This window comes from Mirounga angustirostris, unplaced genomic scaffold, assembly GCF_029215605.1.
Source record: "Mirounga angustirostris isolate CCGP_5_RB_7025 unplaced genomic scaffold, mMirAng1.0.hap1 SCAF_8, whole genome shotgun sequence".
In the NCBI taxonomy this organism is placed as follows: Eukaryota; Metazoa; Chordata; class Mammalia; order Carnivora; family Phocidae; genus Mirounga; species Mirounga angustirostris.
Window position 1 is genome coordinate 113,464,387 of NW_026991716.1, and position 9,658 is coordinate 113,474,044.

Here is a 9,658-nt window from a genome sequence, read left to right on the forward strand (position 1 = left end):
ACATTGTGACATTTTTCCCTTCGGTGACCCTACTAGGAAGTTATTGGACTGTTTAACAGATTAGGAAGCTAGGAAACTGGGGCTGTAGATGGTGAAGTAGCTGTAAAGCTAAATGGCTATTTATAAAGCTAATAAAAGGTAGGGCTTCTTGAGACTTGGGTCTTCTACTTCAAAGCCACTGTCTTTCTACAATGCAATACTTCCTCTCTCCCCCCCAAGTATAATACATTTCATGAGTAAAGGATGGGTAACAAAGGGGGTCACTTTCTTTTGACTAAGTAAACTCCCTCGCAGTCCTGAAGTTCTATAACGTATATGAGATCTGTCAGCTGATAGAATGGAACTGGCGGGGGAGGGAGGTGGAGGGAACCCCAGGTATTTAATTTAGGGATTAAAGATTCTAATCCTTATCAATGAAATCTTCATCTAAGCAGGTTTACAAAAATAATGGAAAATACACAATAAAACATGTTTTCTTCATAGTTCCATTCTTAAAAACCAAGTAAGAATTTGTAAAAATCTAAGTTTGGGATCTGAAATATTCAAAATGACCTTTTCCCCACTAATCAGAGTCCTAGAATAATCGCTTGTGGGGTTCCATCACCAGAATATGTTGTCCCAAAATGGTAGTAGTTGGTCTTGGTTTGGTCCAGGAGGTGCATTGTGACTTCTAGACCTTCTGCCACTGAGAAGTGATTTTTTTTTTTAAATAACTTGAACTCACAACCCTGAGATCAGGACCTGAGCTGAAATCAAGAGTTGGATGCTTTACATTCTGTTCTATTTGTGATATTTCTCATCTTGAGGCAGGGAAACTGCAATAGTACATACATTTATGACAAAATTCCAACATTTTTCAGTCACTGGAGAAATAGTAGATCCTATATGAATATTTTAAGGGATGTTAAAAAGTCATTTTCAACAGCAGGACAAGATTCTGTCAGCTTTGAACTTGGTCCTGTTTATAGACTCTTAATATTACTGTATTAATCTACTTCTCAGTCTAGGCTAACTATAGCCCTTTGAGATATACTAGATTTATATAGAGAGCATACTTAAGATTCAAACTGTTCACTCCAAAACCGCAAATGTGCCTCCACCCAGTTATTCCAGTAGCCAGATGTCCTCCTAAGGAGGTAAATAAAGCAGTTTTAACTTCATATTCTAGATATCATTTCAGACCTATGACCAATAAGATATATTTGCACTTTTGCACTCAATCACAGGTACATAAACCAGCTACCACATATGTCACAAATTAAGATTTATTTCATTATAGAATTAAAGACAACGAACCTGTAGTATATCCAAACATAACTTGAATGGATAAACCTGTTGTCAGCCATTGTTTTCATCATATTCAAGAACTCTTCTATAATAATTTTTTCTTTGAACAAACTTTAGATGTATTTCTGAATTCCAATTTTTCTCAGGTAAAGAGAATCCATATAAAAGATAAATAGACCCAATGTACTTAAAAGAAAATAGTTTCCAAGTGCCTACATGAATTTCATAGCAGCACATATGCTAACAAGACAAAGCCTTGGATTATTTCATTCACAGTAAAAATGAATATTAAAGAAATTCACTTTGAGTCAGTGAATTTAAAATTCTGATGCTAGCTACAGCACTTTCCCCCCGGATCACTGTTCTGGGAGTAAAAAGGTAATTTGAGAGCTGAAGGAAGGTGTTAATTATTATCATCAGTGTAATACACTCAAAACTACTTATTTGCATCTGTTAAGCGCAACTGATAAGTTTAAGCAATTTAGGATGATTTTAAAATGTAAACTGCAGTAGTTATTCTATATATTCTGTCATTAGTCACTTATTGGAAGGTCATTAAGTTCTGTTACAGCATAAAGTTAGGAATAATACAAGTGAGAAATCAATTCACGCTTTCCAGTAAACTTACGTTGCTTTCCCTTTAGTGGTTCAAATTATTTCTGAAAAGCCACTCTCCTACCTATATATTTACATGTTATGCAGTATCCTCTGACCCATCTGCTTGCAGTCCTGTCAACTTGAGCAACTATATGGCATCCGGGGCTCTTGTTCTCAAGTAGCCTCATAGCGAATTGGCACGACTCTTCGGATTATTTCCCACACTTCCTGCCAAAAACCATGTAGGCGCATAGTCGCCATGATAATGTCTTTGAATCAAAGCGCACTGTCCTTTCCTTGCTTATTCTTTAAACCCACATAGATGGTAACTTATCCATAATCTAAAAAAAAAAAAATTTTTTTGTAAGTGCTCGTGTGGGATCTATAAAGCTGTAGGTGGTGAAAGGACAAAGAATAAGTCTTATTGCTGGACAGGAATTACAGTGCTGAGAAAGGAAACATAAGTGATATGTATGCACCACTCCAAAAAATATCTGATATGGTAATTGAGACAGAGAAAATAGAATGAATATGGAACAGTGGGGAAAAACTAAGTATATCTTTTTAAGACTCTGGAAGGCAAATTTTGAAGCTATTTTTGTCAGGTTTATGCTTGAGAAATATCTTTATGGAGGGGCACGTGGTAAGGGCTTTGGATGATTTCATGGATATGTGTCACACTTAGTGATCTCCCAGCCTCTTTTGAACACCTTCCTATTTTAGGGGAATTTCCTACCTTGTGAGCCCTGTTTCCCCAGGGTAGAGGGCCTGAGGTAGAGGCCAGGAACTCACCTTCTCAGCCTTCTTTGTCACTGGGGTTCAGACCGGGGCTAACCTGGGCTGACCCTGGGTGACCTGGGCTCCACCAAGACAGAGCGTGACTCTGCATGGAATCAACCCATTCTGGAGAGGACAGTGGGGAGACAGACATCCAGCTCTTAGAAACAGTAGTGGCAAAGATGCCCTCTGGGGGCTCCCATACCCTGTGTGGGTGGTATACAGTAGCAGAGGGTAGTGGCCACAGGGCTCCCCTGGAGCAGCTGGTGGTGTAATGGAGCCTTTTTCCTGCTGTTTGGCCACCCAGCCTGATTCTCTAGACCTGGGGATTCTGTGAGCTATGAAATATCTTTTACTATCAGTTCTTTTTCCACTCAAGCTAGCTAAAGTTGGTTCTGTTACTTGCAACTAAAAATCCCAATTAATACCAGCTATACTCCACTGAATCAGTGTTTCCACACAAAGCACGATTGGCATGTTGAATTGGACACTTCTCTGTAGAGTGGGATGGTCCTGTGCATGGTAGGAAGGTACCATTCCTAGCTTCCAGGCAGTAAACATCAGCAGACTTCAGTTATTGTGACAACGAAATATGTCCCATGCATTTCCCAAATCCTCTCCAAATGGGGGCAACATTTATGAGCAGAGAAGAGTCAGGATTCCTTTTCATGCCCATTCTTTCAACAAGTAATTTAGGCCTTAAAGAGGACATGCTCACTGGGGCTCTGCCCACACTTCATCAGATATCTGGATAGAAACAGAAAAACAAAACCACCTGCACACTTTATGCAACATGGATCAAAAGACCCAGTTGCTGTACATGGAAAATGGCAGAAAGGACCAATTGTAATGGTAGTGGTGTCATTGTTGAAAGAATCTTAATGGTTTATGTAATTTGGGGGTCAGACTTAGAATTTTAAAATGATATCACATGATGGGTATTATAATAATAGGGCTATTTCCTATTCATTTCATAAAAACAAATATTTTACATTGTGTGCTTAAGAGAATAAAATGTATAATAAACAGATGTAGGGATATTTTAATATAATAAATTAGAGATACGTTGGAAGTACAGAAATGCTTTAATACATGAAAAATATTAGTTTTCTCCGGGAGGCAGGCTAGACAGATTTCAGCCATAAAAATGGGAAAGAGCTATTTCTGGGGGCTCCCCTGAAACCCAGAGGTGGCTTCCTGAGTCAAATAACATGTGTGGAAATATAGAGAAGAGTTAAATGGAGAGTTTACATCAAAGGAATGTAATAAGTAGAAGAAAATGAGTCCATCATATTAACTATAGAGTGTGGAAGATTCAAACTTTATGTTTTAAGAGAAATGACCAGTCTTTAGTGCACTCAGAATGCCTGCCTTTTATGCTTGTGATAAAAAACTTATAGTCTGTTGCTTTCCATAATGAAGTATTAAAAAAAAAAAATCAGTGAATTTCCTAGATCTAGCTAGAAGAAAATGATATAAATTAGGATAGTTAGGCCCGGGGAAGATTGGATTATTGTTGCCAATTCTTCACCCCTCCCTGTATCCATTTCCATGTGACTGCCTGTGTCCTATGTCGTAACAGTTACTCCCATCGAAGGCAGAGAGTATTTCACTGCCCCCTTGATGTTGGGCATGGCCACCTGCCTTGTTTGGCCAATGGGATGTATGTAGGTGTGAAGCAAGCAAAGCCTTGGAATTTGGAATCTGTGGAGCACACCTGAAATATTTCTGCAGCCTGGAGCCCAGCCCAGCCATGAGCAGTCATGTCTCTGCAGACATGTGAGCGAGAAATAGATGCTTACTGTTTTTTTGTTATGCAGCGTTATTGCGGCAAAAGCTGACTAGGTGGGACATACACGTCAAACTGAAACACAACAGCAAATTTGAGCAAAATTGTGCAAAAAAAAAAAAAGCCATAGTATTCAGGCAGGATGTATCATTTTGGGGCTATATGAATTTTGTATCATCTAATTTAGTTTAGTATTCTATCATTTAGTAGTTTTGCTTTTAAATAACTTACACAATACGTTTGTATCTAAATATAAAATATTAATAGTGATGAGTTCTGAGTGGTGGGATTACAAGTGAGTTTACTTCCTATTTTGTGCATTTTAGTATTTTCAAAATGTCATATAATAAACATTCCTATAAATAAAATCTTAAATGCTACTTTAAAATAAAAATATTTAGCTATCAGTTGATTTCATTGCAGCCTTTACTGCGTAAAGATTGCATTACTCAGAAATAAGGCCCATTCATTTATTCGTTCAGCATTTCCCATGGGCCAGATACTGGGCTGGCTGCTTAGTAAGTGAAAGATCCATTTGTTGGAAAGATGTATTTATTCCTTTCTCTATAATCCCTGTTTCCCCTCATCACCTACCTCATTTCAAACAAGACCTTGTCTTTGGTGGGGGGCTACAACCAAAATAAAAAGGAGGCTGATTTTCATATTTTTGGCTTTTGAGCTCCAGTGGTCCAACTCTTTAAAAAGAAAAAAAAAGATTTATTTGTTAATTAGAGAGGAAAAGTGGAAGAGGGAGAGAGAAAATCTCAAGCGGACTCCCTGCCAAGCACAGAGCCTGATGCGGGGCTCAATCCCAAGACCCTGAGATCATGATCTGAACCAAAATCGAGTTGGACACTTAACCAGCTGAGCCACCCAGGCGCCCCTCCTTCAGCCCAGTTCTTGGTGTCAGCCGTAGGTTTGACAACATCATAGGATCTTGCAGTTGGGCGCTGTTTACTGCCGTTTCCCGTGAGGCACCAGTAAGCAAGGGTACAAAGGGAGTGACACTCAGACCCCTCCGGGTGGTTAAGAACATGAGGAAGGGGTTAAAAAGAATTTTGGGAGAGGAGGAGGTATTTGGAGCAAGCTGCACTTTATACATTATGCTCTCCATGGCAGAATATTTGCTAAGAGCTGCACCCCACAGACGACTCCATCCAAGCCCTGCGCTAGGAGACTTGCCCAAACTCTACCAGGCTGTTAACATAACAGGATGAAGTGTCTGGGATGACCCAGCCCTTCTTTGCGTTTCTGTATGGAAAAGATTAAGGCTGCCAAGAGATGCGCCGTTTGTTCCAGCCGACACTTGACCTCCTTTTCTTCTTTCACTAAAAGAAATTAAAATGGCAAAACCTTCCTCTGTCCCTTGGAGAAGTATGTGTATCTCCTTCTACCCAGAAGTGTGTTTGTCTCAAAGACCTGAAAGCCATTCCCTTGAAATGTCATCATCAGGAAGAAGGGGGCGCCTGTCCCTCCCTCTTCGGGAGGGTAGAAACCTAAGTTCCACAGATGCCAGTTAGCCTACCCAGAGAGCCTAATCCTGTTTCCAGTGACCCACCCTGCTACTTGCCCTCTGTAATCTTTCACTTTTCTGCCTCTGCTCAAGACCCTGCTCTCTCCCTCCCCACTGCCTCATTCTCCCTTTCAAATGGCAGGTCACCTCAGTGCCAACCTCAGTGGTGCTCAGAGGACTAGCTTCAGGCATCTGAGACCACCAAAGCCCACCGTGGGAAATCTATAGGATGAGGAGGAGACTGGCTCCCAGGCGGGGGGCAGGCGAGCTTGCTGTGGGGTTGGGGAGGGGAGAAGGCATTGGCCAGCAGAGGTGGGAGGCCAAGGAAGGAGAATGGACCCGCTCAGGGCAGAACTGTATCCTCCAGGTCCGGGGAGGGCCTAGCCGGAACCCGCAGGAGCCCACAAAGAAAGAAGAAACTTCCATCATGTTTTCTCCCTGAGGGATGCCTGTGAGAACCAAGTGTCAGGTCCTAAGAGCAGAAAGTCAGCCAGCCTAGGGAGCACTGTTGCCTCCCCTCATGTCTCCTCTGGCCCTGAGCTTCCACCACGGGAGGGAAAGGCAGTGAGGGAGGGCAGTGCAGGGCAGGAGGACCAGCCCTCTCCACACTGCAGCCTCTCGGCCCCAAGCAGCTTGAGCAAGTCACCGCCTAGGCACTGGCAGGACGAAGAGAGACATCCTGGCAGGCGAAGAGAGACAGAGATGGCACATGCTACTTCAAGTGGCTGGTGGAGTATATATTCCGCAGAAGAGGAAACACACAATCCGAGGGACTGTTAGAATTGTCTCCTGGTGAAAGAGAAGACTCCCTGCACCAAATAAAGCCTAAAGGGACGGGGAAACAAAAACAAAGCTGTATTTGGCTAATGTCACGAGTCCTGTTTGCTCAACAAACTGGTCGCAGCAAGACGACTGAATCGGACTCCATCACCTCTGTGGCACCCCGGGAGAGCGTCCACCCTGGGAATGGCGGGGGCAGGATTGTCTGTCGTGGAGGGAGTGGCTGGGCTTGTATCCTCCATTCCTTCCCCCTGTTGCTCTGGACAGTTGGTTGGGTGACGCTAGACCCCCTCCCCAACATTTGAGTTTGGGCAATCTGAGAGCAGGGAGCTCCTTTGCATCATTTCTGGTGGGAGTGCCAGAGAGGTGGCCAGCTTAGGATAGAAATGCCCCTTTTGCTGCTGTACTGGAGGTCATCTGTAAAAGTAGAAATGGTGCCGGGGCTTGTTTGGGCCAAAGGAAGTGTAAGAGAGCACCCGCTTCCATTGCATGATGAGTTTTCTGAGGGCTCAGGGTGCCATGAGAGATCTTCATCTATCCCAGAATGGGCAAAAAACATAGTTCACAAGAAAAGTTATAAATTGGCAAAACCATGTATCATATACAAAGATACGGACCTCACTAATAATTAAATAAAACAAGTAAAACAATAATGAGGTACGTTTTTTAAACCCATCAGGGCATAGAGAGTTAAGTTAATGATAATATACGAGGTTGGTGGGCGCCTGGGTGGCTCAGTTGGTTAAGCGACTGCCTTTGGCTCAGGTCATGATCCTGGAGTCCCGGGATCGAGTCCCGCATCGGGCTCCCTGCTCGGCGGGGAGTCTGCTTCTCCCTGTGACCTTCCCCCCTCTCATGTGCTCTCTCTCTCTCATTCTCTCTCTCAAATAAATAAATAAAATCTTTAAAAAAATATATACGAGGTTGGTGAAGTTGTGTGAATCAGGAACTCTTGAATCATTTTGGTAGGAATATGAACAGATACAACATTTTGGGAGGACAATTTGGTGAAATTTATGAAGATGAATAAACTGAAAATGTTAACCCAGACATCGGTTCCACTGCGAAAATTTTTCTAAAATTATATTTGCATGTTTTTGCAAAACTACAAGTACAAAGATGTTCATTGCACCATAGTTTATGATGGCAACCACAGCAAAAAAAAGAAGACAACTAAAATTAAATCAATATAGGTCTGATTAATAAGTTGTGGTATATACCAAGTATGCCACTGTTAAAAAGAATAAAATGGATATAGATATTTTGAAATATAAAGATCAGTAAGTACATTAAGCAAAATGCAAAGCCCAAGACAATACCATTAATCTGCTCCTATTCAGGAGGTTTCTGAAAGGATACCCAAGAAATTATTGAAGAAGATGCTTCCTTTGGAGATTATGACTGAGCGTCTGGAAGAACGCTGGGATTCACTTTCCATCAGTGTACACTGGGAAAAGTAAGCAACCCTTAGACCCAGGGACTTAACCCATGTCAGGGAATGGGAAACTGGAAGATGGAATTCAGAACAGCAAAGCCTTCAAGGAAAGTTCAGTCTCTGATGTAGGGAATGAATGGAGTCACCTGCTGGACAAGGACAAGAGAGCAGGGGATGGAAGGCAAAGGGGGAGAGGTAGGAATACAGCTTTCTCAAGGGTAGAGAGGCAGATATTGAGCCAGTTATGGTAAGTGTCCAGAGATCCTTAGTGACAGACCCTCTGACACACCACCAGAGGAGCGTTTCTCCTCCTAAGGTTTACCTCAGGGATTTGCTACTAATACAGGATTTAAAGGGCTCGACATATAAATGGCAGAGATGGTACGGTCACTCCTGTTCCCAGAAATACAGCAACACAGAAAAAGCTTACCCAGGAAGGGTTTTCAGGCGGAGGCGCTAGAAAGAGCATGGACATCTGAATCCACAATCACCTCAAGGGGGACGTCTTTTCCCTCTGAATCTGATGCTGGGTCTGAAGACAACACTGTACGGCAATTGTGTGTCTTCGAACTTGAAGGACCAGACTCGAGTTCTTTAGCGACTTGCAAATGGCTGAGGGGGTAAGGAAACCAGAGAACGAGGACAGGAGCCACACACGATAGTCTTCTTTGAACCTTTTGTTCATAGCATCATTTTTTTTTTTTTACCTTGAAAAGCTGATTTTATTTTTTTCCAACTTTTTAAAGGAATAATGGACAAATATAATTGTTTATATTTAAAATGTATGATGTGATGATTTGATATACATACACATTGAGGAGTGATTTGCCAAAGTCAAGATAATTAGCACATCCACCACCTCAAGTAACTTTTTGTGTGTGTGAGTGACAGTGCATAAGATCTGCTCTGAACAAATTTCAAGTATACAGTGCTGTATTATTAACTATAGTCACCGCGCTGTACGTTAGATCCTCAGGATGTATTCCTCTTATAACTGCAAGTTTGTACCTTTGACCCACATCTCTCCATCCCCCATCCCCCACCCCAAACCCCTGGCAACTACCATTCTATTCTTCATTTTTATGAAATTGGCTTTTAAAAGCAATAGATTCCACATACAAGTGATAACATACAGTTTTTGTCTTTCTCATTTCACTTGGCATAACGAACCTCCAGGTCTGTATGTCATGACATCATTGATACCCGGTTACAGAACAAACCGCCTTTCAAAAATGTGCAACTAGTAAAATTTTCTTACAATTTCTGGTTATTCTTTTAATGAAGGAAGAGAGGGAGGGAAACATTAAGAGGCACACCTTGATGGTGTAACAAAACATCCCGTTCTTTGTTTATCTTGTTAGTTATGTATCTTGCTACTTGTGTATTTAAAAATAATGCCCAGAGCTAGAGACACAAAGTGAAAGTCAGGGAAATGGTAGAATTGCGTGCTTCACGCCCACCATCAATTACTTGAGTCTGA